The sequence below is a fragment of the Euprymna scolopes genome, chromosome 26, assembly GCF_053919585.1.
Source record: "Euprymna scolopes isolate OS-2025 chromosome 26, ASM5391958v1, whole genome shotgun sequence".
Classification (NCBI taxonomy): Eukaryota; Metazoa; Mollusca; class Cephalopoda; order Sepiida; family Sepiolidae; genus Euprymna; species Euprymna scolopes.
This window is the reverse complement of record NC_136507.1, coordinates 61,425,587-61,447,473: the sequence shown is the minus strand read 5'-3', so window position 1 is coordinate 61,447,473 and position 21,887 is coordinate 61,425,587.

Here is a 21,887-nt window from a genome sequence, read left to right as displayed (position 1 = left end):
TCCATCTATAAATTATTATCATTTTGGTACTTGTACAGTTTAATCAAGACATTAAAAAAATGAAAATATTGAAAAAAGTTTCAATTGTACGTATCCATTTTGGACCGAAAAAAAATTCCACTTAATTTGATCGAGTAGTTTTTTTGTTTTTTTTTTGTTTTTTTTACAGGGGAAAAACATGTTTTTATGAGAGCGTGTTGAAGTCAGCTATTATCAAATTTATGGAGCACGCCACAGGGAGATAGCTCCAGTTAAAGCGCCGACACTCCCTCCCCATCTTTAATACTAGCTTTTCTTCCTAAAAATTTAACCTTTTAAAAAGAAATAAAAAAAAAACTACTTCATGAAATTAAGTAGAATTTTTTTTCAGAGAACTTCGTTCCATAACGGATACGTACAATTAAAACATTTTTCAATATTTTCATTTTTTAATGTCTTGACTAAACTGTACAAGTACCATCATTTCTCATGATGATTTGATGATTCAAACAAAAACAGCAAAAAAATCATCTGCTGTTGACTTTTTATTTAGAATGAAGGATTTCTGATAGGAGGCGTTGTCTAATTTGCTGTTTATTTTTTCCCCAGACTAAAAAAGGCTCATTTTTTACTCTTGACAACTGTTGTGTGAGTTGAAGAATACAGTACATTTATTTATATAAAAATATATAAATACACTACAATGGAAGAATTTTCTTTTTAATTCAAATAGTAAACAAAAGAGGATAGTTAAGAAATTATAGGATGAAAAATCAGATAAAGGGAAATGATTAGAAATTATTAAAAGATTCTTTCTAATTCAATGAAAAATATTTTTCTTTATTTTGTTTTAAATGGCAATGAAAAAATATTGAGTAAAAGGAGATAATTAAAAAAAAATAGGTTTATGAAAATTGTTAGCAAAGGGAGGTAATTATGAAAGTATTAATTTTTTTATTAATAAAAAAAATGGGTACTTGTACAGTTTAGTCAAGACATTAAAAAATGAAAATATCGAAAAAAAGTTTAAATTGTATGTATCCGTTATGGAACGAAATTCTCAGAAAAAAAATTTCACTTACTTTCATCAAGTAGTTTTTTTTTTACAGCGAAAAAACAATTTGTTATGATACCGAGCAAAATGTTCGATTTAGCTAGTATTAAAGATGGGAAGGGGTGTCAGCGCTTTAACTGGAGTTATCTCCCTTTGTTATTTCTAAAATTCAAACAAATTTTTTTAATAAATCCAAAATGGCCGCCTTCAACGTGCTCTCATAAAAACATGTTTTTCCGCTGTAAAAAAATACTACTTGATGAAATTAAGTGAATTTTTTTTCCGGAGAACTTTTTTCTATAATGGATACATACAATTTAAACTTTTTTCGATATTTTCATTTTTTAATGTCTTGACTAAACTGTACAAGTACCAAAAATGAAATAAAAGAAAATAATTTGGCAAATATAAAAAATACTAAAAGTGGGTTAATTTTGGGGAGTAAATTGTGTATTAAGATATTTCTGTAGAAAAATAGCATTAGAATTTCAGTTGAAATAATGATGATGCCTTGGATGTCTTCAAGTCCAACGTTAACAAATTCCTAATGAACCGCCCCCTTAAGTAAACACTGCATCAAATCTCCACACTAACGTAATGTACTTGCAATAACCCTTATCCCTGAGTGGCTTCCGGGCCTTGATAAGTGGTGATCACTGTGTAAAAAAAAAAAAAAGAGAGATGAACCTCTTAAAATGTTCATAAAAGATTCAGAGAAAACATTATTTTTGTTTACACAGCAAAAGTTATTGACAGGAAAATATTAACTTGTAAATATAAACACAGGTCCAAATATGTAGGATGCATGACAACAAATTTTTTTTTTTTTTTTTTTTTTTTTTACACAGTGATCACCACTTATCAAGGCCCGGAAGCCACTCAGGGATAAGGGGTTATTGCAAGTACATTACGTTAGTGAGGAGATTTGCTGATATGTTTACTTAAGGGGGCAGTTCATTAGGAATTTGTTAACATTGGACTTGAAGACAACCAAGTTGTAGTCCGGAGGGAAGCAGATTGCACAAATCGAATATGCTTTATTAAATGCTGTAATTTCGATTTGCAACAAAAGATTTTCAATTTAAGGGTTGGTCAGCATTTGTTCGATAATTCTAATGTTGCCAGTCACTACATGGATGACTGCAATGAATTTCCGAGTCGTACTTGTTGATATTTTCATTTAGAAACTTTATTTATTTATTAATGATTCGCCAATTATCAAGGCCAAAAACCACTCAAGGATACAGGTTGATGAGATTGATACATTGTCAGTTGAATGATGATGAATACTATTAGAGGGTTGAAAATCTCCACATACTCAAAACAATAGCAGATCAGAAAGCAGCAATTCTTTTCCCTTTGTTGGACAAATTGTTCATGTAATGTGAGGACTAAGAGGCAAAATAAAGGAAGCGAAAGTTATGGGGGCTATCGAAAGCAAATCCAGTATTCACTTTAGATTCTTTTATAAATTTAGAGGTGATTTACACATTATGTAGACATAGTTCTATTATTTCTCAAATCTTTTATAAATATTATAAGGATTTCATCAAATTCTTGCATCGCTCCTTTGAAGAAGGTCATTTTAGGAGACAAGGTACTAAAATGAAGAATCTATTTTTATTACCAAATTTTGAATCTAACATTGAATGGTTGTCTTAAGAAAGAAGTTGTTTTAATGAACCCATTGACTTCAATTCAAATTACGGTAATGTGTAGACATGGCGGCCTAGAAAAAAAAAAATGGCTGCTCAGTTCTTGGGATGCGACTAACAAGTCTAGTAAAAGATGTTTATGACAATGATTTCATGTGAACTGAAAGAAATAACAATGTTCCAATTTGTCATGAATTTCGAAATGATTCAATGGATTGTCAAGCGCTGATTAATAATCAATTCTTGACAATGTGTAATTTACCATGCACATTAAACCGTTATTTGTAGTCAATTGATGGTTGGAAAAGTTCAAAACATGGATTTCGTCATTCAACACAAAAAAGTTTTTTTGAGTGAAACAACTTTCCTTACATTATTTTTATAATTTATATATGGAGTAAAGATTTCTTTTAGCCTCATTTTTTTTTTAATTTTTTTTATTTTTACATAAAACTCGAACTCAGTGGCCATTTTCTTTCTAGACCATTGTGTTTACACATTAGCAAAATTACTTATTTAGCATCGAAATCTATTAAAATATGGTACTTGTACAGTTTAATCAAGACATTAAAAAAATGAAAATATCGAAAAAAGTTTAAATTGTACATATCCGTTATGGAATGAAGTTCTCCGGAAAAAAATTTCACTTAATTTCATCAAGTAGTTTTTGTTTTACAGCGAAAAACAATTTGTTATAATACCGAGCAAAAGGTTCGATTTTTTGGAAGAAAAGCTAGTATTAAAGATGGGGAGGGAGTATCGGCACTTTAACTGGAGTTATCTCCCCGTGGCGTTTCTAAACTCCAAACAAAAATTAAGAAAAAATCCAATATATCTGCTTTCAACGTGCTGTCATAAAAACATGTTTTTCCGCTGTAAAAAAAAAAAAAAAAAAAAAAAAAAAAAACCTACTCGATCAAATTAAGTAATTTTTTTTTCGGAGATCTTCACTTCAAAACGGATACGTACAATATAACCTTTTTCGATATTTTCATTTTTTTTTTAATGTCTTGATTAAACTGTACAAGTACCTAAAATATTAAAACTGAATTTTGTTTAAATAAACTTTTATGAAAACTGACAGAGTACGAGGAACAAGTATAAAAATAGTAAGACATTTTTTTTTTAGAAATGACCATAAAAAAAAAAACAGTGAAGTGTTGGGATTTGTGTATAAAACTATGATTTTTTTTTTTTTTTTTTTTTTTTTTTTTTTTTTTCAAGCAATGACCATCAAAAATGATGTCAAAACTTTGGTAATATATAAGGAATTAAAAACTGTTTGCCAATGATACTGTTTGTGGTCACGTAGAACTTGTGTAGACGTATGTATACACCAGCCTAACTGGCTGACAGAGAAACAATGTTTGGTTATTTGTTAATGTAAGGGGGGGAATTCCGGATTTCTTATTGATGTTGGTTATTACTTCAAGACAACTTTTTTTTTCTTTTTTTTTTTTTTTTTACTAAAATCATAATTTATATCATTTTCTTGAATAAAAATAATACTTACAGAATATTACTGTAATGAAAAAAAAACAAACAAACAAATAAAACACTAAAAATTAGTCTCGCTTCCACAAAATTAAATAAGGGCAGATAACTCATTATTTCGGGCCTACAATCATATTTTTATTTATTTTTAACTACTACAAAATAAATGTAAATAGATAGATAGCTCCAAAGCTAATCAAAATAAAATGGTGTCCTGTTTCCCTTACTTAACGAAACTGCTATTTACATGTATATTAAAGGTCTGTGTTGCATAGTCAACAATGAGACTTTTTATTTTATGTTCATTCGTTAATGAAAAATATTAAAAAAAAAAAATCTTTATAAAATCTTTTTTAAAGAAATTCTAGATATAAGTAAACTATAAGTAAAATTTAGAACTTTTTATATATAAATTATATATATATGTGTGAGTATATGTGTATTTATGCACATATTTTTGCAGTAAAAGTTTCAATGGTTAAGCTCAATAGATATTCATTTATAATTCCAGAGCATTTAGAAATAGATAACAGAAAAAAGGCGATTGCCTTTAAGATATCCTGATTTTAAAAATGAATCTCTTTACTTGAAAATAAAGTTATCCTCCCCTTCTCTTTCTCTATATATATACTAGCAGCAGGCCGTCCGGCATTGCCCGGTTGTAAAATATGCTTATATATAATATTTTGATAATCATATTTATTATTATATTATATTGGGCCCAATATATAGTAATGATTTAGAAAATTTTTTAAAAAATGAATCGTGTGCCATCACCAAGAATCGAAACCAAAACGTTTAGTTTACGATTTACTTTTTCTTTTGGCGTTAATGCCTGACCTATGAAAACGTTTGCTGCAAGGCTAAAAATTAAAACATGAACCAATAGCTATTACGTTACGCATGCATATTCATAACACTGTCATTCGACCTTCACCTGGCAAATTTCATTTTTTCAATTTTCACACTTTTGCACCGATTTTCCCCAGCTTAAACCCAAATATAAAGTTTCGCATGGGTTTGAATACCCTATATATTAAGTTTCATGTCTATAGACCAAAAACTGACAAAGCAGTTTGGTAGGTAACATTTTTTTAAACAAATATATACATATGTATACATAATTATATATAGAAAGAGGTTTGTGTTTACTATAACCTTTTTATGCAAATATTACGCAAGTATAAATCATGTAAAATATCTGCATGAATATAATTACATATAATAGTTAACTAAAGATGATCATCCCATGAGAAAATCGAAAAAAACTAATAGGGAATTAATTAAAATGAATGTTTAAAAGAATATGCAAATTAGCTAGACTTTTTGCAGATGAATGCATTTCCATGAGCTATATATAACAAAGTTGTATTTCATTTTTAAATAAATAGAAAAAGGAGTTTTTAATATGAATGTCAATACACAAATTATAGGAGTATAAATATATATAAGTTCAAATATGATAAAATGAGCTTAAAACAAATAGTATTCAAAAGTACTCGATATAAAGTAGAGTTTTATATATGCAACTGATATACACAGTCCTAAAGACGAGCACTAGCATACAAACACAAGTTAATTTGCATAGGTTCTTCTCAAGTTCTGTGGAAAGCTGCCATTTATTAAGTTGCTTGACAAGGACTTCTGGTTTTAATCGACCATTTGTCCGAAACATTAACATGTCCAGTGTCGCAACCTTGTAAATTTTTTTATATTGATAAAAATATATCTTGCTCTTATTTTATTGAGCACTCTTAATAACCTCGTTAAATTCATTAGTTATAACTCTTGAATACCTTTAACCTGAAATATATATAGGTTTGGAAGTTTTTAACCTTTAAAACTATACAGAAAAAAACCCAATTAGTTTTTATCATTCGTTAGAAAACTATTTAGTCATTTAATCAGTAAGTTATTCAATCATCTGCAATCACTGCATCAACTTGCTATCTCGAATTCACTATAGTACCAGTAATAATTCATTTTTTACGGGATCATCAGTTGTTTACCATGAAACACTGTTTCAGGGTTATATATATATATATATATATATATATATATATATATAGAGAGAGAGAGAGAGAGAGAAAGAAATAAAAAGTGACAAACCGAGTTATGTGTTCATCAACGTTTCGTCTTTATTTCAAGACTTCCTCTGGATGAATGAAATAAAGACGAAACGTTGATGAACACATACCTCGGTTTGTTCCTTTTTATTTCTCTATTTTGTCGGAATAATATTCCCATCATTTTATATATATATATATATATTCGAGGTGATTTTCTCGTTAATGGGTGTAAACTTCTGACTTTTGTTGATTTTTGGTGAAATATATTTAGAATTCCAAACTGGAAATAATTAGTTATACAGTGGTATGTTGAATTTACGTGTTTTTTTTTTTTTTTTTTTTTTTTTTTTTGGTTACCACCCACTTATCAAGGCCCGGAAGCCACTTGAGGATAAGGGTTAATGCTTTTCTTTTGTTGATATTTCGTTAATTCGTATTGTTTTTACGAAGATGACATGAATCATGACTTTAATACAAAATAAGTGTTTTTGGATTGAAATGTCCAATAAGGCATAAGTTGTTTTTAAATAATGCACAAACTTAATAAGACATCCGGAATGAATAATGCCCAACGTCAATAAGACATGGGAACCACGAAATTACCCAATGGTTTTATCCCACGAAAATACAAACATCCCGATTTCATTTCTCAACCCGATTTCTTCCTTGTTAATATGTTTGATATATTATTTTTGTTTCCATGCCTTGTTTCCCTTCAACAACAAAAGATAAATGTAACTACGACTTTTGATCTCATTGTTAAACTTGATACAAAGCACATAAAAAAATGTATACCTGGTATAAATCCTTAACCCCCTCCACGTCGAATCATATCCTTCATCTTACTCCCCACGTTGCGTCCAATCCCCATGCTCATTGTTATTTTATTCCAAAAGCTAAAAGAAAATGCTCAGAGATTCCATACTTTCCAGCTTTATCTTCTGGAAATTTGCAACTAAGAGGCCTTAAAATCACATCATCCTTATGCCCTCCTCTCCCTCTCTCTATCGTACGCGTGTGTGTATATATATATATATAACATTATATGCATATAAATATATCCGTAGAGGATAGAGCAATTTATGCAAGAAATATTAAGTGGGGAGAGCTCAACATGCAGCAGAGCAAAAATAAAAGTTAAAACAAAACGGTAGCCCGATCTAAAATTTATTTCAACCCAACAGGATCTTTTCAAATGAGTGAGCTGCTGTCCAACTGTAAATCTGGAACAGCTCACTCATTTGAAAAGGTCTATTAGGTTGAAATAAATTTATGAGATCAGACTAAGATTTTGATTGTGTCAACTTATGCATACATATATATATTACTTTATTCAATTTAGGTGAACAAAATTACCATAAGTTGCTACAATATATTTACTGTTTCGGTCTTAATAGACATTATCAGGCGACAATACACTTGTGGCCAGTCATTTATTTTTTTTGTTCATTAAATGACTTGCCTTGAGTAAGACTAGAGGTTTATTGTCACCTGACGATGTCTTTTAAGATTGAAACAATAAATTTATTGTGGCGAATTATGGTAATTTTGTTTACCAAAACATTTTGTTGCTAGCAGTACGTTTTGATTGATCTTCAGATGTCCGAAGTGTTAGGAAATAAATGAATATCTGTTTTTATTCATCAGAGTGAATTTTCTCAAAAAAAGAAAAAAGATAAAAATAAAAACCGATTTTTCTTTTTTTAAGAACTGAGATTGTAAGTGATTTCACCTCTTTAAACTATTAAAAAAAAAAAAAAGAAAAAAAAAAGTGACTTGAGCATGATAAAAAGCAAATGCCATAATTTATTGAACACACAAATCAGCAATTTTTCGTGCCCTTCATAAATATATTTGCAGAAGATTAAAACAATTGCCACTGTTGGACAAATTGGTAGTATTTCATGGTTATTTACATGTTCAATATTTAAACGAATTTATGTGGGGAGGGGGAGGGTTCATATTTTTATCAGTTAAAATTTGAGTTAAACTGAAAGATGATAACTAAAAGTTACTTTGGATCAGCAAAAGAAATTAATAATTACTAGCAGGCCGTCCGGTGTTACTTATTGTGAGTAAAAAAAAAATATTTGAGCTGAGATCAAAACCAAAACCTACAGACAGTGTCAAGTAGGATAACTATTAGGCAAGTTTGACACGATCTTTAATAAGTGCTTTCAAATCTACTTATTCTTAAACATAAGGAAGCTGCCATGTGAATCATTCACGCATGCGCATTCGTGAAGCAGCTGTTAAAAAGATAAAAATCTGATGACCCCCTAAGTACCAATTTTTCAATTTTGACCCCTTAGCAGCATTTTTTTCCGGATGAAAACCGATTAAAAAGTTTTCTACATATCTGAATATCCTATATACCAAATCTCAAGACTGAAGATAAAAAAATCGTCGAGTATATAGGTTGCGAAGTGTACTCACACACGCATATTCTCACTTTTATAGATATATAGATTATTCATAATTATTATCATTAATAATTAATATGCTTATCAATATTGTTATAAAAAAAAAATTTAATTTAAACTTTACTAACAGCAACAAAAAAAAATCCAAATAAAAAAATAATTTTTAACATGTTTCTGAAAAAATTTGAGATGAGGATTGATTATTCACATTATTTGGATTCTTCTCATCTTGAGAGCTAATTTCACAATGTCTTTTTTTTTTTACAAGGTGGTCACCACTTATCAAGGCCCGGAAGCCACTCATGGATAAGGGTTATTGTTTCTGCCTATTTAACCTCCAAACTTTTTCAGGTGTATATTATCAAATTCGGAAATCTTTCTGTCAAAAACTTTTCTGTTGAACTTGGGAATCAACACTGAATTTCAAACGGAACCCTTTATTTAACCCACAGCGTAGAGCAGGATCTCGTTCCATCATCCATGACTGGGTAAGACGTCCTAAGTAATTTGCAATTGTATTTTGAGTGTTGCCTGCACAAAGGATTGAACCTTCAACCTCCAGAAGAGTGTAACTTACAACCGAATTCAACCAAGTACTTGATTCACTATGCCGTGGTTCCTTTGTAACATATCTAAAAACGTCTTTTGACAAATATCAATTTTCTAGAACAATTTCAAAGATAATAAATTAAAGTGTTGATAAAAAATTATGAAAAATAGTATGTAATCTCTGCCCAAAATAACATTTATTCAAAAGACTTGTTTACTATCAACAACATTGAACATGTTACCGTGAGCAATCCAGCAGGGCCAAAAAAAAAAAAAAAAAAAAAAAAAAATGGCACTTCTGTACGACAGTGGCATGAGTCGACTGAGACGAGTTATCGACCCCTGTTCTTTGAATGATAAATGCCCTCTACCGGCCGTTCTGTGAACCTCAAATATAAACAAGTGTCTTTGAGAACGCAAAAATATATAATAACGAAATAAATAACACAAAAATATAGTAAAAGTGAAACATTTATTGTATAAAAAATACGATTTTAATGTTTTAATATTATTTCTTTTAAATGAAAATAAAATAAATGTTAAAAAACATGAAACATTTATAGATTGTTTTTAGAATTATTTGGGGTTTTTTCCTGTATGATTGTATAAAATATAGCAAGATATATAGGTACCTCCAAACTGTTGTGTACTACGTCATCATTCTAAACAAAAATCACGACATCATCAGTTCGTGTGTTTATTGTAATTTATATGGAAGAGCATTATCACTATAAAATTTATTTGCAAATAACGTTATTTTACTATCGTTATTATTTCAGAACGGTAAAATAAGTGCATAAATTCACAAAAAAGTAATTTCTCATATATTACGAAAAACAACTAGTCTGTGTTAATGATTTGAAGATATAAGAAAAAAGCTTGCAAAGAATTCAAAATTTATACATTATACGTTAAATTTATCAGAAATTTCTGAATAAATAAATAAATAAATAACAATAAAAAAAATCAACAATAAAAATGTATAAAAAATAATATAAGATTTACCTTTTGTAAAGCAAATAGATTTTTAATAACGAACTAGACAGACAATAAAATTAATTTTAACCTGGTCTGTTGCTACATGTATCTACAAATACTTGTCCTTACAGGCTTCCATATATTTTTGAAAAAAAAAAAAAAAGTGCAAATTTTGATTTCAACCTCTATCATTTTAAATAATCAAATCGAAACAAATTTTTTTTTTTTTTGGTCGATTTTTCTTTTGCAATTTTTATTATCTCAAGAGTCATATATTATATGAATATATTTTTTTAATATTTGAAACCTGTTATATAAAAAATCGGTTTAAATTCATATCGCGTAATATTTTAATTTAATATCATTTAAAGCTTTTTAAAAATAATTATTTTTTAGAATTCGTTTTTTTTGTTGTTGTAATTCAAATTATTATGTTACCAAGAAAAAAAAAATCAAGAAAAATTGTTCATTTTATTTTTTTTTTAATATTAGTGATTTTATGTCGAATTTTATTTACAACTTTGAGGTAAGTGAAAAAAAATTATGGGATTTTATACATATATAAATATAATTATTTTTTATTTATTTGATCTTTTCAGCTTTAAAAAATGTTGAAATTCTTATCGAACTACATTTATTTATCTATGAAATATAGGGGGGGGGCGGTAGAACACCTAAAAAAATCCTCTAATATATTTAACAAAACCTACTTTTAATATGTAAGTGTATTTAATAATGAATAAATATCGAAAATTTCAGGTAAATATGATTATTATTTGATTTTTTGCTAGATTTTTAAAACATAGGTGTGTCAACAGCTTAAAACACGTTACTACATAGGAACGTTGTTTTAATGCGTCGATAATGTAAACACGATTTTTGTCTGGTATTTTCATAATTTTTGTAAGCTGTAAAAAATTAGAAAAAAATATTAGCAGTTTATTTGAAGCTTCTTCTTTTAAATGGTAAAAAAAAGTTAGGATGATAATAAATTAATTACAGTTACATCGTGTTACATACAGGGGGAGGGTAAAAGTGTGGCGCGCGTTGGAGGTACCTAAAGATATAATGATTTTTTTTTTTTTTCTTCACAATAAGATTGTATAAACATATATCAAAATACAATTTTAGTTTGTCAATGTAGCAAAATATAATTTTAAAAACATGAAACATATATAGAGGTTTTTGCACAAACTTTTAGAAAGGTACGACTTATCGACCCCTTTTCTTTGAATGAGAAACGGAAACGCCCTCTATCGGCCGTTCTTGAAACTAAAATACATACATTCTTCTCCTGATACTGTCGTACAGAAGTGGCAAAAATATATTAAAAAAAAATAAAAACACCATATTTTTTTATATTTATATATCTCGTCTTTTATTAGAAAGAAAGACGGATTTTCGTAAATGACTCCTCCTCCCATCCCTCCACCCATTAACCACGATCTTCCCTGTGTGGGGGCGGTTAGAAAATATCAACAACTGCTTTTTTTATTGTTGCAATCAAAGATCAAAAGAGGCCGTAAAATATATGAACAATAACAAAATTAAAAGAAAAAAAATCAAATTAAAAAAAGAAAAATATAACTAAAAAAAAAAAAATGAAAATTTGCATGTCGTTCACAAAAGAAGAATTTTTTTTTTAAATGACTGTTACAGACAAAAAAAAATTTTAATAAATATTTTGTTAAACATTTCCACAATTTTGAATAAAACATCTTTGCCTTTTTATTCGATGCAAGTCCACAGTTCAACTTAAATAAATAAAAAAAATACAGAAAACTATATGATGAAAGAGTTAAAAAATTGATCAAGTAGATATTTTTATAAAGAAAAACATTTTTAAACGATTTTAAGCGATGAAAAGGCTGATCTTGACAGCTATAATTATTATGGAGTTATCTGCCTTGCTTTTGTCTTTCGTTTTCAAGATGGCGACACAAGACAGTCCCTTTGTTGCTTACTCATAAAATTTGCTTAAATTAGTTAAAAAATAAAACGACTTGATCAATTCATGTGATTTTTGGAATATGACATCTTCGTTTCGTAACAAGTAGATACATCATAAAGATTTTTCTGCATATTGTTTTTTTTTTTAATATGTTGAATTCTGGGCAAGAACCTTTCATTCTAATAATTTTTCTTTATTGCTTTTTGTTTGTGGTCTGTAAAATATCATTGCCAAATGTTGAAATTAGTATAAATTTATAAAATTACAAAAAAACAAAAAAGATCTAGTAGATATACTAGATTTAGTTTTTATAAAAAAATGTCATCAACAATAAATAGTCCAACAGTTTGTATTTTGAAATGGCGGATTGTCAAAATCAATTACATATGGATTTAAAACATATTTCACATTAAAATTTTGTAAATCGATAAATTTTATTTTTTCTTGTAATTATTTTTCTACTTGCTCAATTTTGCAATTTATACTAATTTCGACAAGGCACATAAATACGTAATTTTTTCACCTGAAATGCGTTTGTTTTGAAATCCACTATTCTGCACAAGCATTTAATTTTCTTCAATGTCGATAGATATTAACTGCCATCCGTTAACTGACCATCAATCAGGCTCAATATGAAGACGACTCATGGAAGTCATAAACATTCGTGACTATGGTGAATTTTTTTTTGTACTCTCGAACAGAACATTTGAACATTAGCCTACACAATGGAAAAGATGGATCACAAAAGAAATAAACAGGAATTATCCTTGTTTTTCAACAAAATATGCCCAAGATATTAACTAATATGATTTTTCTGAATAATAGGCCACCTTAGGACATATCAAATCCTCATTTTGTTTGGAATTTTTCTTTTCAGCTACACTCACACTGTTACAAAATGAATTTATGGGTAGCTCCCATAAATCAAACAAAACGATCCAATCAATTCCGAAAAGGCAAGAATTTATACCTGGAACAACTGACACTTTTGTAGAAAAAGTTTTCGATCCAAGGGATACACTGCAATTAAATTCTCCGATGAATTTTAATCTCTTGTCGGATACTCCTTTGGCAATTTTAAATGTTTTTTTCTAGTTTTGGACACCCAATCCTCTTCCAGGTCACTTCGTTGATAATTGAAATATCGCTACCTGTATCCAAAATTAGTTTCACTATGTGACCATTTATTTTGGTTTTGACAAATTTTCTTGTACGACCTCCTTATCTCACTTCTTCTTTTGACAACACCACATTTCCTTTAGACTTAAATTTTTGTCTTTGTTTATTTTGTTTAGTTCGGCACTGGGAAGCTCAGTGTCCGATTAAACCACATTTGGCACAAAGTTGGTCTTTAAAAGGGCAATTTTTCTTAAGTGCAAACCTGCACAGCTCCAACACTCAAAATTTTTCCTTTGTTCTTGGGAAATGTTTTTTGTTTTACCATTAGGACGTGGGATGTAGTTTTTCCCACTATCCTAGTGGTATCCCTTTTCACATTTATCAATTTCTGGCATTCTTCTGTCACTTTTTGCAAGTTAATTTCTGGATCTTGCTCCATAATCGATAAAATCTTTGTCCTTCGGTGCTGTCAGTCCCTGAACAAATATATAACACTTAAACATGTCAACTCACAAATCTTTTAATTTAAATAGTTCTCACTGGGCGCTGACTTTACCCGCATATGTGACAATATCATCAGTTTCTTCTTTTTGCATGTTCAAGCACTTATACCTTGTATGAAAAAGGCTGTCTCTTTCACCAAATATCGAATAAAAGATTAGAACAGTTTCCGAAAAAAGAAATATCTTCCGGTTTCATTGGTAAAATCAAATTCGTAAATTTTGTGCTTTCCTCCGTACCCAATTTCTGAAGTAGAAGTGTGATTCTTGCCTCGTCTGCCCATTTCTCACATCTTCTTGTAAAAATCGTATCGAACCTACGATAATAGGCAGGGAATGTATCACCTCGTTCAGAGTCGAATTTGAACTCCGCTAGAGAGTTGGCTATATCCTCTGCCAAAAAAATCTAGATGCGCCATCTTCAAATTTTTGTGACAACACAGTTTCACATAATAGACGATCCTCTGTAGTTTGATGAATGACAAGTTATTCAAAAAGTTCTTGCTGAATCAACATTCGTTTTTGAAATTCAATTTGAACTTTTTGCTGAACGATCAACCTTTCAGTTATCGTTTTTTCTGTCATTTGTTCGGAAGACGTTTTTTTTTTAAACACACAAATACAAAGTCAACATATGCAAAATTTTGTTCCAAAAAATAAGATGTTCCCCTTCAAATCTCGTCACGAAAAAAAAAAAAAAAAAAAAAAAAAAAATTGTTGGCACTTGAGAAATGTTTGAAGAGAAAAAAAAAATTCACCATACAAAATATCAATAGTTTACAAATTTTCAGAGATCCTTTTCGTCTTTTTCAAATACACGTAAACTTCTTTTAAAAATTTCTTTATGACAGAAAAACAATTTCCACAGTACGATTCGTTTTATCATATTAACCAAAACAAAACACCTCCAAATTGCTTTTCAACACGAGACGATATGATGTCAACTTTTCAGAAAGTTCAAAGAAAAAAAGAAAAGAAAACGCTAATAAGAATATAAAAATTCTTTGTACTTGCGTCTTTCGCTTTCTAATAAGTATTTCCTGAATCAGATATAAACTCTTTGAGAAATTTTTTTCTTTGTTTTTTTATTTGCGCTCATTTTTTTTTCTTTTTTTGTTTTACTGAGTTCGCATCTCATCCTCATCGCCAATTTGATATGTCCTAAGGTGGCCTATTATTCGGACAATCAAAGATAAAGTATTCCGTGAAAGGAATAAATAAATATATACTGTGGTCTAAATACTGAAAGAGAAGTTTATTTACGTATTTACATAGAGACACATACAGCGTGTTAATGTTCAGGGAGAAGTCTTTGTTTTTTTTTTAAAGGGTCCGGTGAAATCCGGTGACTCAGTTCCTTATGTAGAATGTTCCAGGTTGGTTACCTATCTCCACATAACATAATATATATCATATATATATTTCAGTACAAATGTTTTGTTGCAAGTACAGAGTTCAACCTAATTAAAAAAGCAAAAATGAATATCTTTATGATGTATGTACCCGACACAGAATGAAAATACCATATTCCAGAAATCACAGAAATTGATCAAGTAGTTTTTTTTTAACTAAAAAAATAAAATTTCATGAGTAGGCGATAACGGTGTGTCCTGATCCGCCATATTAAATAAAGGGGGGGAACACTCAATTTGAACTGCCGAGATCAAAATGGTTACGGTTTTCTATTAAAATTTGTAAAAAAAAAAAAAAAAAAAAAAAAAATCATAAAAAAATGATTTTCAATAAAATAAAACTACGCAAATTTTTTAAAGATAAAATTTTCATTCCATGATGGGCACGTATATCATATACTTTTTTCTTTATTTTTTGTTATTTTGTTTAAATTAGGCTGAACTCTGGATTTGCACCAAAGATTTTGTCTATTTAAAATTTTATCTTCATAACAATAACGATCTTTGCTCTTCATAACTTGATTCCATTTGTCAACGAACTTATAAATGCCTCACCTGTAAAAGTCTTTCGGGTTTTGATGTGAAATATGAATCTCACACATGTCCTCTTGTGATGTTAACCTAAGACCATCTAAATGGTTTTGTAAGTGATGATCCAGAGGAGCTAGATGAAGAAAATACACAGGATGTTGCAAGGTTTCCCAATCAAATACTCCTAGATCTTTGGTCAGTAGTGCTGTTTGAGGACGAGCATTATCATGATGGAAGATGATTCCCTTTCTATTGACTAAGGCTAGCAGTTTGAAGAAAGAAGCTATTAGAGTAGAAAGCCTTCCAGTACCTAGAGACCTCTACAATGAAGGGGCGTGATTTTGCTGCTTGTTAGTTTAATCCAGGGTATTTACATTGAGGGGGTCACAAATGCAGCACATTTCCATAATTAACTTGTAATAAGTAATTGTAGAACATGCGCAAGGATGCAACATTGCAATGATGCGACAGGGGCTGGAACTTGGTTGACAGTGTGGGACCTATTAGATTGGAAATTGTTTTGTATCCTAAGAGGAAGAGACCTGTGGTAGATGCACCAGCTCAAATGTGGCAATAATACTCCATGTATTGGCGATTGGATACTGATAGGTGTAAGAGTAGTTTTCTAGCACGGTAGAGGGAGCCCACTTTCTTTGCATCTAATGGAGTGGTGCACCCCTGTGTCAGTTTTACAAGTACTTTAATGGAATGTGCTCTGACGAACTTATACCTTCCCCCCTCGACATAAATACTCCTGACTAAACTGACAAGCAGAAAAATCCCACTCCTTCACTGCAGAGATCCCTAGATGCCAGCAAGCCTTCTATTCTAATAGTTTCTTCCCTCAAATTGCTACACTTTGGAATTCCCTACCTGTTTCTTGCTTCCCTGACTGTACTAACCTGCAGAAGTGTCAGTGTAATGTAAACAGACATCTTGCTGCTCAACTCCCTACATAGTGTTTCTGTTGATATAGTTCCAAATAGTAGTCCCATATGTCCAAGTGGCACTGTGCCTAGTTTGAGGTGAATAAGAGTAATAATAAAAAAAAAAATTTTTTTTAAGAAGTAAACTTAACAGTATGTTATATGCTTTGTGTGGTTGCAAGAATGCAAACGATGGAAGCAACATGTCTCAAAATAAAATAATGAAATCATATAGTGCTCATCAAAAATGAACATGAATACATTTTTATTATATATATACACACACACACATATATATATATATATTAGCAGGGGCTCCCGGCGTTGCCCTGTTGTAAAATATGTTTAAATATCATATTTTAATTTTTTTTTTTTTTTTACAAGGTGGTCACCACTTCGGAAGCCACTCAGGAATAAGGGTTATTGCGTGTACAGTACGTTAGTGTTGAGATTTTGATAAAGTGTCTTACTTAAGGGGGCCGTTTATCAGGAATTTGTTTATGTTGGACTTGAAAACATCCAGGTTGTAGTCAGGTGGGAAACAGGCAAACGGAAGAAAGTTCCACAGGCGTGCACTTCTAAGAAAGACGCTTTGTTCATGGAATCTACGTTTTGGTTTTGGCACAGATAAAGAATATGGAAAATTTTTGACAGTGATTTCAGTTAGGTGTTTTTCGTGAAAGATTGGCAAAGGGGGAACAGGGACTGGAGCTAAGATGAGCACTTGCCATGGAAGTAACGATAAGACAAAGAAAGGCTCGCAACATCTCTCCTATGGGAGAAAGGTTGCAGGGAAGAGAAAAGGGCATCCCCACTAAGCCAGGAAGTCTATTTTGCACTATGTCAAGGCAAGATAGGCTGTTTTTAGCAGCTCCTGCCCAGATGTGGCAGCAGTACTTCATCCTTGGACGTACTTGGCTTTTATATAGATAGAGAATTGCATCAGCAGTGAGATATCTTCTGGAGCGGTAGAAGGATCCTAACATTTTTCCAGCGACCTTAGCAACAGACTTGATGTACCTGTTCCATTTCAGGTCAGAAGTAAAGGTCAAGCCCAGAAGCTTATCAAAACATGGAGCTTCCCCTAGACAAGAGACATTCATTTCCATTGATGCCAGATGGGGATCAGAGCGTTGATGATGTAAAGATAAGAGCTTGGTTTTAGATGCATTAATAGTAATCAGCGACCTCTTCCCGTACTGTACCACACGCTCCAGATCAGAGGAGAAAGAATCAGAGAGAACAGTCATTTACAGCCTTTGATGTGTTGCCATAGATGGTCGTGTCATCAGCATAGATGTCAACGAATGATTTAAGTATGTGTTTTGGGAGATCATTGATGTAGATCAAGAAGAGAGTTGGGCCCAGCATGGACACCTGAGGTACTCCAGCATTAATACTGAGGTCCTCTGATTTCTGCCCGTCAACCACTACTCTTATGAGCCTATCAAAGAGAAATGATTTAATGATTGAGAAAACATTTCCAGTTATACCGTAGCTGGAAATCTTGTGAAGTAGGCCCTTATGCCATACCTTATCGAAGGCTTTTGATATGTCAAGAGCAATTGCCATAGAGAGGAAACCTTTGTCAAGAGATTCACTAATCCTATGAGATATAACCGTTAGCATATCTAATCCTATGAGATATAACCGTTAGCATATCTGCTGTAGATCTGGCAGAACAAAAACCATATTGCATGTCACTAAGGTTATTTCTGCTATTTATTTTCTGCTATTTAATATGGATTCCAGCGGCTTACTCATGACACACAGGAGACTTATTGGTCTGTACTGAGAGGGAGACAACTTATCACCTGAATTCTTAAATACAGGGCATACTGTTGGGAAGCACTTCTCCTTAAGGCAACGCTTAAACAGTTTTGTATGGGGGCAAGTTCTGGTTGAAGCTTTTTCAGCACTATAATTGGAATGCCGTCAGGGCCAGTTGCTTTACTGGAATCAAGGTTCTTGATTAGCTTGGCGACCTCACGCACAGATATTTGTATGTTGCATAGTGTGTTGTCTGTTATAGGATGAAATACAGGCGGTTGATAGTCTTCGTCGCATAGGGTAGAATTAGCTGCAAAGTTCTTGGCAAATAGTTTGGCCCTGTCTAATGCTGACGAGATGACCTCAGGTCCATTGATGATGGTTGGGATAGAACGCACGCTTCTGTTCAGGATCCTGTTTGCTATAGTTATAGAGTCAATCTCTATCGATTATTTCATATTATATTGTACCTAATATATAGTCATGATTTCAAAAGTAAAAAAAAAAAACAATGATTTGAGTGACATCAGTAAAAATTGAAACCGAAACTAAAATTGATAATAGGGATTGTAAAAAAAAAAAAAAAATAATGATTTGAGTGACATCAGTAAAAATTGAAACCGAAACTAAAATTGATAATAGGGATTGTAAAAAAAAAAAAAAAAAAATAATGATTTGAGTGACATCAGTAAAAATTGAAACCGAAACTAAAATTGATAATAGGGATTGTAAAAAAAAAAAAAAAAATAATGATTTGAGTGACATCAGTAAAAATTGAAACCGAAACTAAAATTGATAATAGGGATTGTAAAAAAAAAAAAAAAAATAATGATTTGAGTGACATCAGTAAAAATTGAAACCGAAACTAAAATTGATAATAGGGATTGTAAAAAAAAAAAAAAAAATAATGATTTGAGTGACATCAGTAAAAATTGAAACCGAAACTAAAATTGATAATAGGGATTGTAAAAAAAAAAAAAAAAAAAAAAATAGAATATGGTGAAGATTAAAAAAGAAAGAGAAATAAAAGGAAGGACAGAAAAAAGAAAAAGGTAAAAAAAAAAAGGAAGAGAGATAGAGAAAAGAGCAGATAAGAAATATGGAGATACATATAAAAAAATATTGTAAAATATGCTTAAACATGATATTTTCATTAATGCAGATTTCGTATTTATTATAGAATCAATTCTCTATCAAGGGTTATATATTGTAGTGAGTTCAAAAGTAAAAAGAATTAAATAAAATAGAAACTTGAGTGCTATCGTCTAGAATTTAAACCAAAACATTTAGTGTTTCAACTTTAGTCATTACTAATGCTAGGACAACAGCATATTCTTTTCATTGTTTTGACCCTTGAGCGTGTATCCGTTAATTATTAACGGATACATACTCAAGGGTCAGAACAACATATAAGATATTAACGGTTAATATCTTATATGCTGTTATACAGAGTGATGTCGTTCTTGGTTGATTAACTGTAGCTGTGTCGGATATATACTTGAGAGTCAAAACAATGAAAAGAATATGCTGTTGTCATAGCCCGCCTTATTACCGTTTGAGTTATCGTCAGATGCTAAAGAAATAATTAAAAAATTAGATCAACTTTAACATTATATATATATTAGTGCCATGCAAAAGTATTGGATACATTACATTTTTCTCTATAACTAATTAGGGTTGAAGATTTTACATAAAATTTGGTCAATATATTTCTATTACTATACTAACTTATATTTGGGGTAGTAATTACAAAATCAAAGTTTAGAAAGTTTAGATTTAAGGAAAAATATAAATTAACAAACACAAAGTATTGGATACACTTTAAAAAATTCCTTTTATGAAGAAAAATGTAATGTATCTAATACTTTTGCGTGCCACCATATATTTTAACATGTGTACAAGAGTACTTTAAGTCGACTTACGCTTGCCAAGTTCCAGTTTTTTTCAATTTTGACCCCTTAAATATTTTTACCAGCTTTTATAATATATATATATATATATATATATATATATATATATATATATAAAACAATGGTTCACAAAAAATGCAATCATTTGATCTGCTTCATGCCGCAATGCGATCTTGTGCCTCAGAGGAAATGCAGTTTGAAAAGATGGAGACACACACACAGTAAGTTTTATATATATACTAGCATGGTGGAAGTATGCCCCCCAGCCCACCTGTAAAAAAACAAAAAAAAACTATGGTTGTTAGTGGGAGCCACTGCTTGCCCAGTATAATACTGAGCATTGCTGCCCATGGTCAAAATGGATGTACCGTGGCGAAGTACCAACGCACTGATAGGTTGAGAAAGGATGACCAGTTTGTGCGAAAGAAGCGTAAGACAACAGCGATGAATGCAAACTCGGATAAAATGTGTGGATGATGAAGTAAGTGAGATGTTCAGAAAGTTTTGTTACTTTGATGATGCTATTGGTGTATAGTGATGCAGATGCTAGTGTAATTGCAAGAGTTAAGAGTGGATGGAATAAGTTGCAGGGAACTTTTGCCATTACTAACCAGCAGAGCGTTACCGCTGTTGATCAAGGGACAAGTCTATCAGACGTGCACGCAATGTGATGATGTATTCGTTCTTTTTTTTTTGTGTGCTGTTATCCTCATCTTCATAGTTGTTTCACCACGTTTTGGTAAACTCATCCTCTGGCTTGCTGGAGTAGGATTGAAATTGCTATCTTCAGACAATGCTCACCTGGAGCCATGGCATAGTGGATAGAGGCATTGAGTCTCTATGGTTCCAGTGGTTTCAATCCTACCCAAGCAGGCCAGAAGATTACTTGGCCAAAACATGGTGAGACAACAACTATGGAAGGCAGTAATTTCTAGGGATACCTATCCCATCATGGTTAATCACCTGAAGAAGGCCAGAGGATGAGTTAACCAAAACATGATGAAACAACAATAACTATAAAAATGCGGATAACAGTTCACAAAAAAAAAGAATGAATGCACAAATTATGAAGCGTCATCTCAAAGGATTCCAAAAATGGAAACCTGATGATTAATTTATTTATTGCAGACTCATCATCTTTTTTAGTTGTTGTTTCACGACGTTTCGGACAACTATTCCTCTGGCCTTCATCAGGTGGTAACCACAACGGGATAGGAACTCTGGATCTCCTAACTGCATTTTCAGCAATTTCTGCCTTCTGTAATTGTTGTCTCACCATGTTTTGGTCAAGTAAGCCTCTGTTTGGCTTTGGGTAGGATTGAAACCGCTATCTTCAGACAATGCTCACCTCGAACCGAAGAGATTCAACATCTCTATCAACTGCACCGCAGGGCCCCAAAGGGCGATCATGGTTGAATTTTTTGGTCTTATAAATCCACATTTATTTATTATCTGATCTTCCATGGTGCGTTCGTACCGAATGGTATATATTATTTTAATTGGAATTCATCAGGATTGAAACCGGTATCTTCCTAAACTAAAAAAGATGAGGATAATAGTCGGCAAT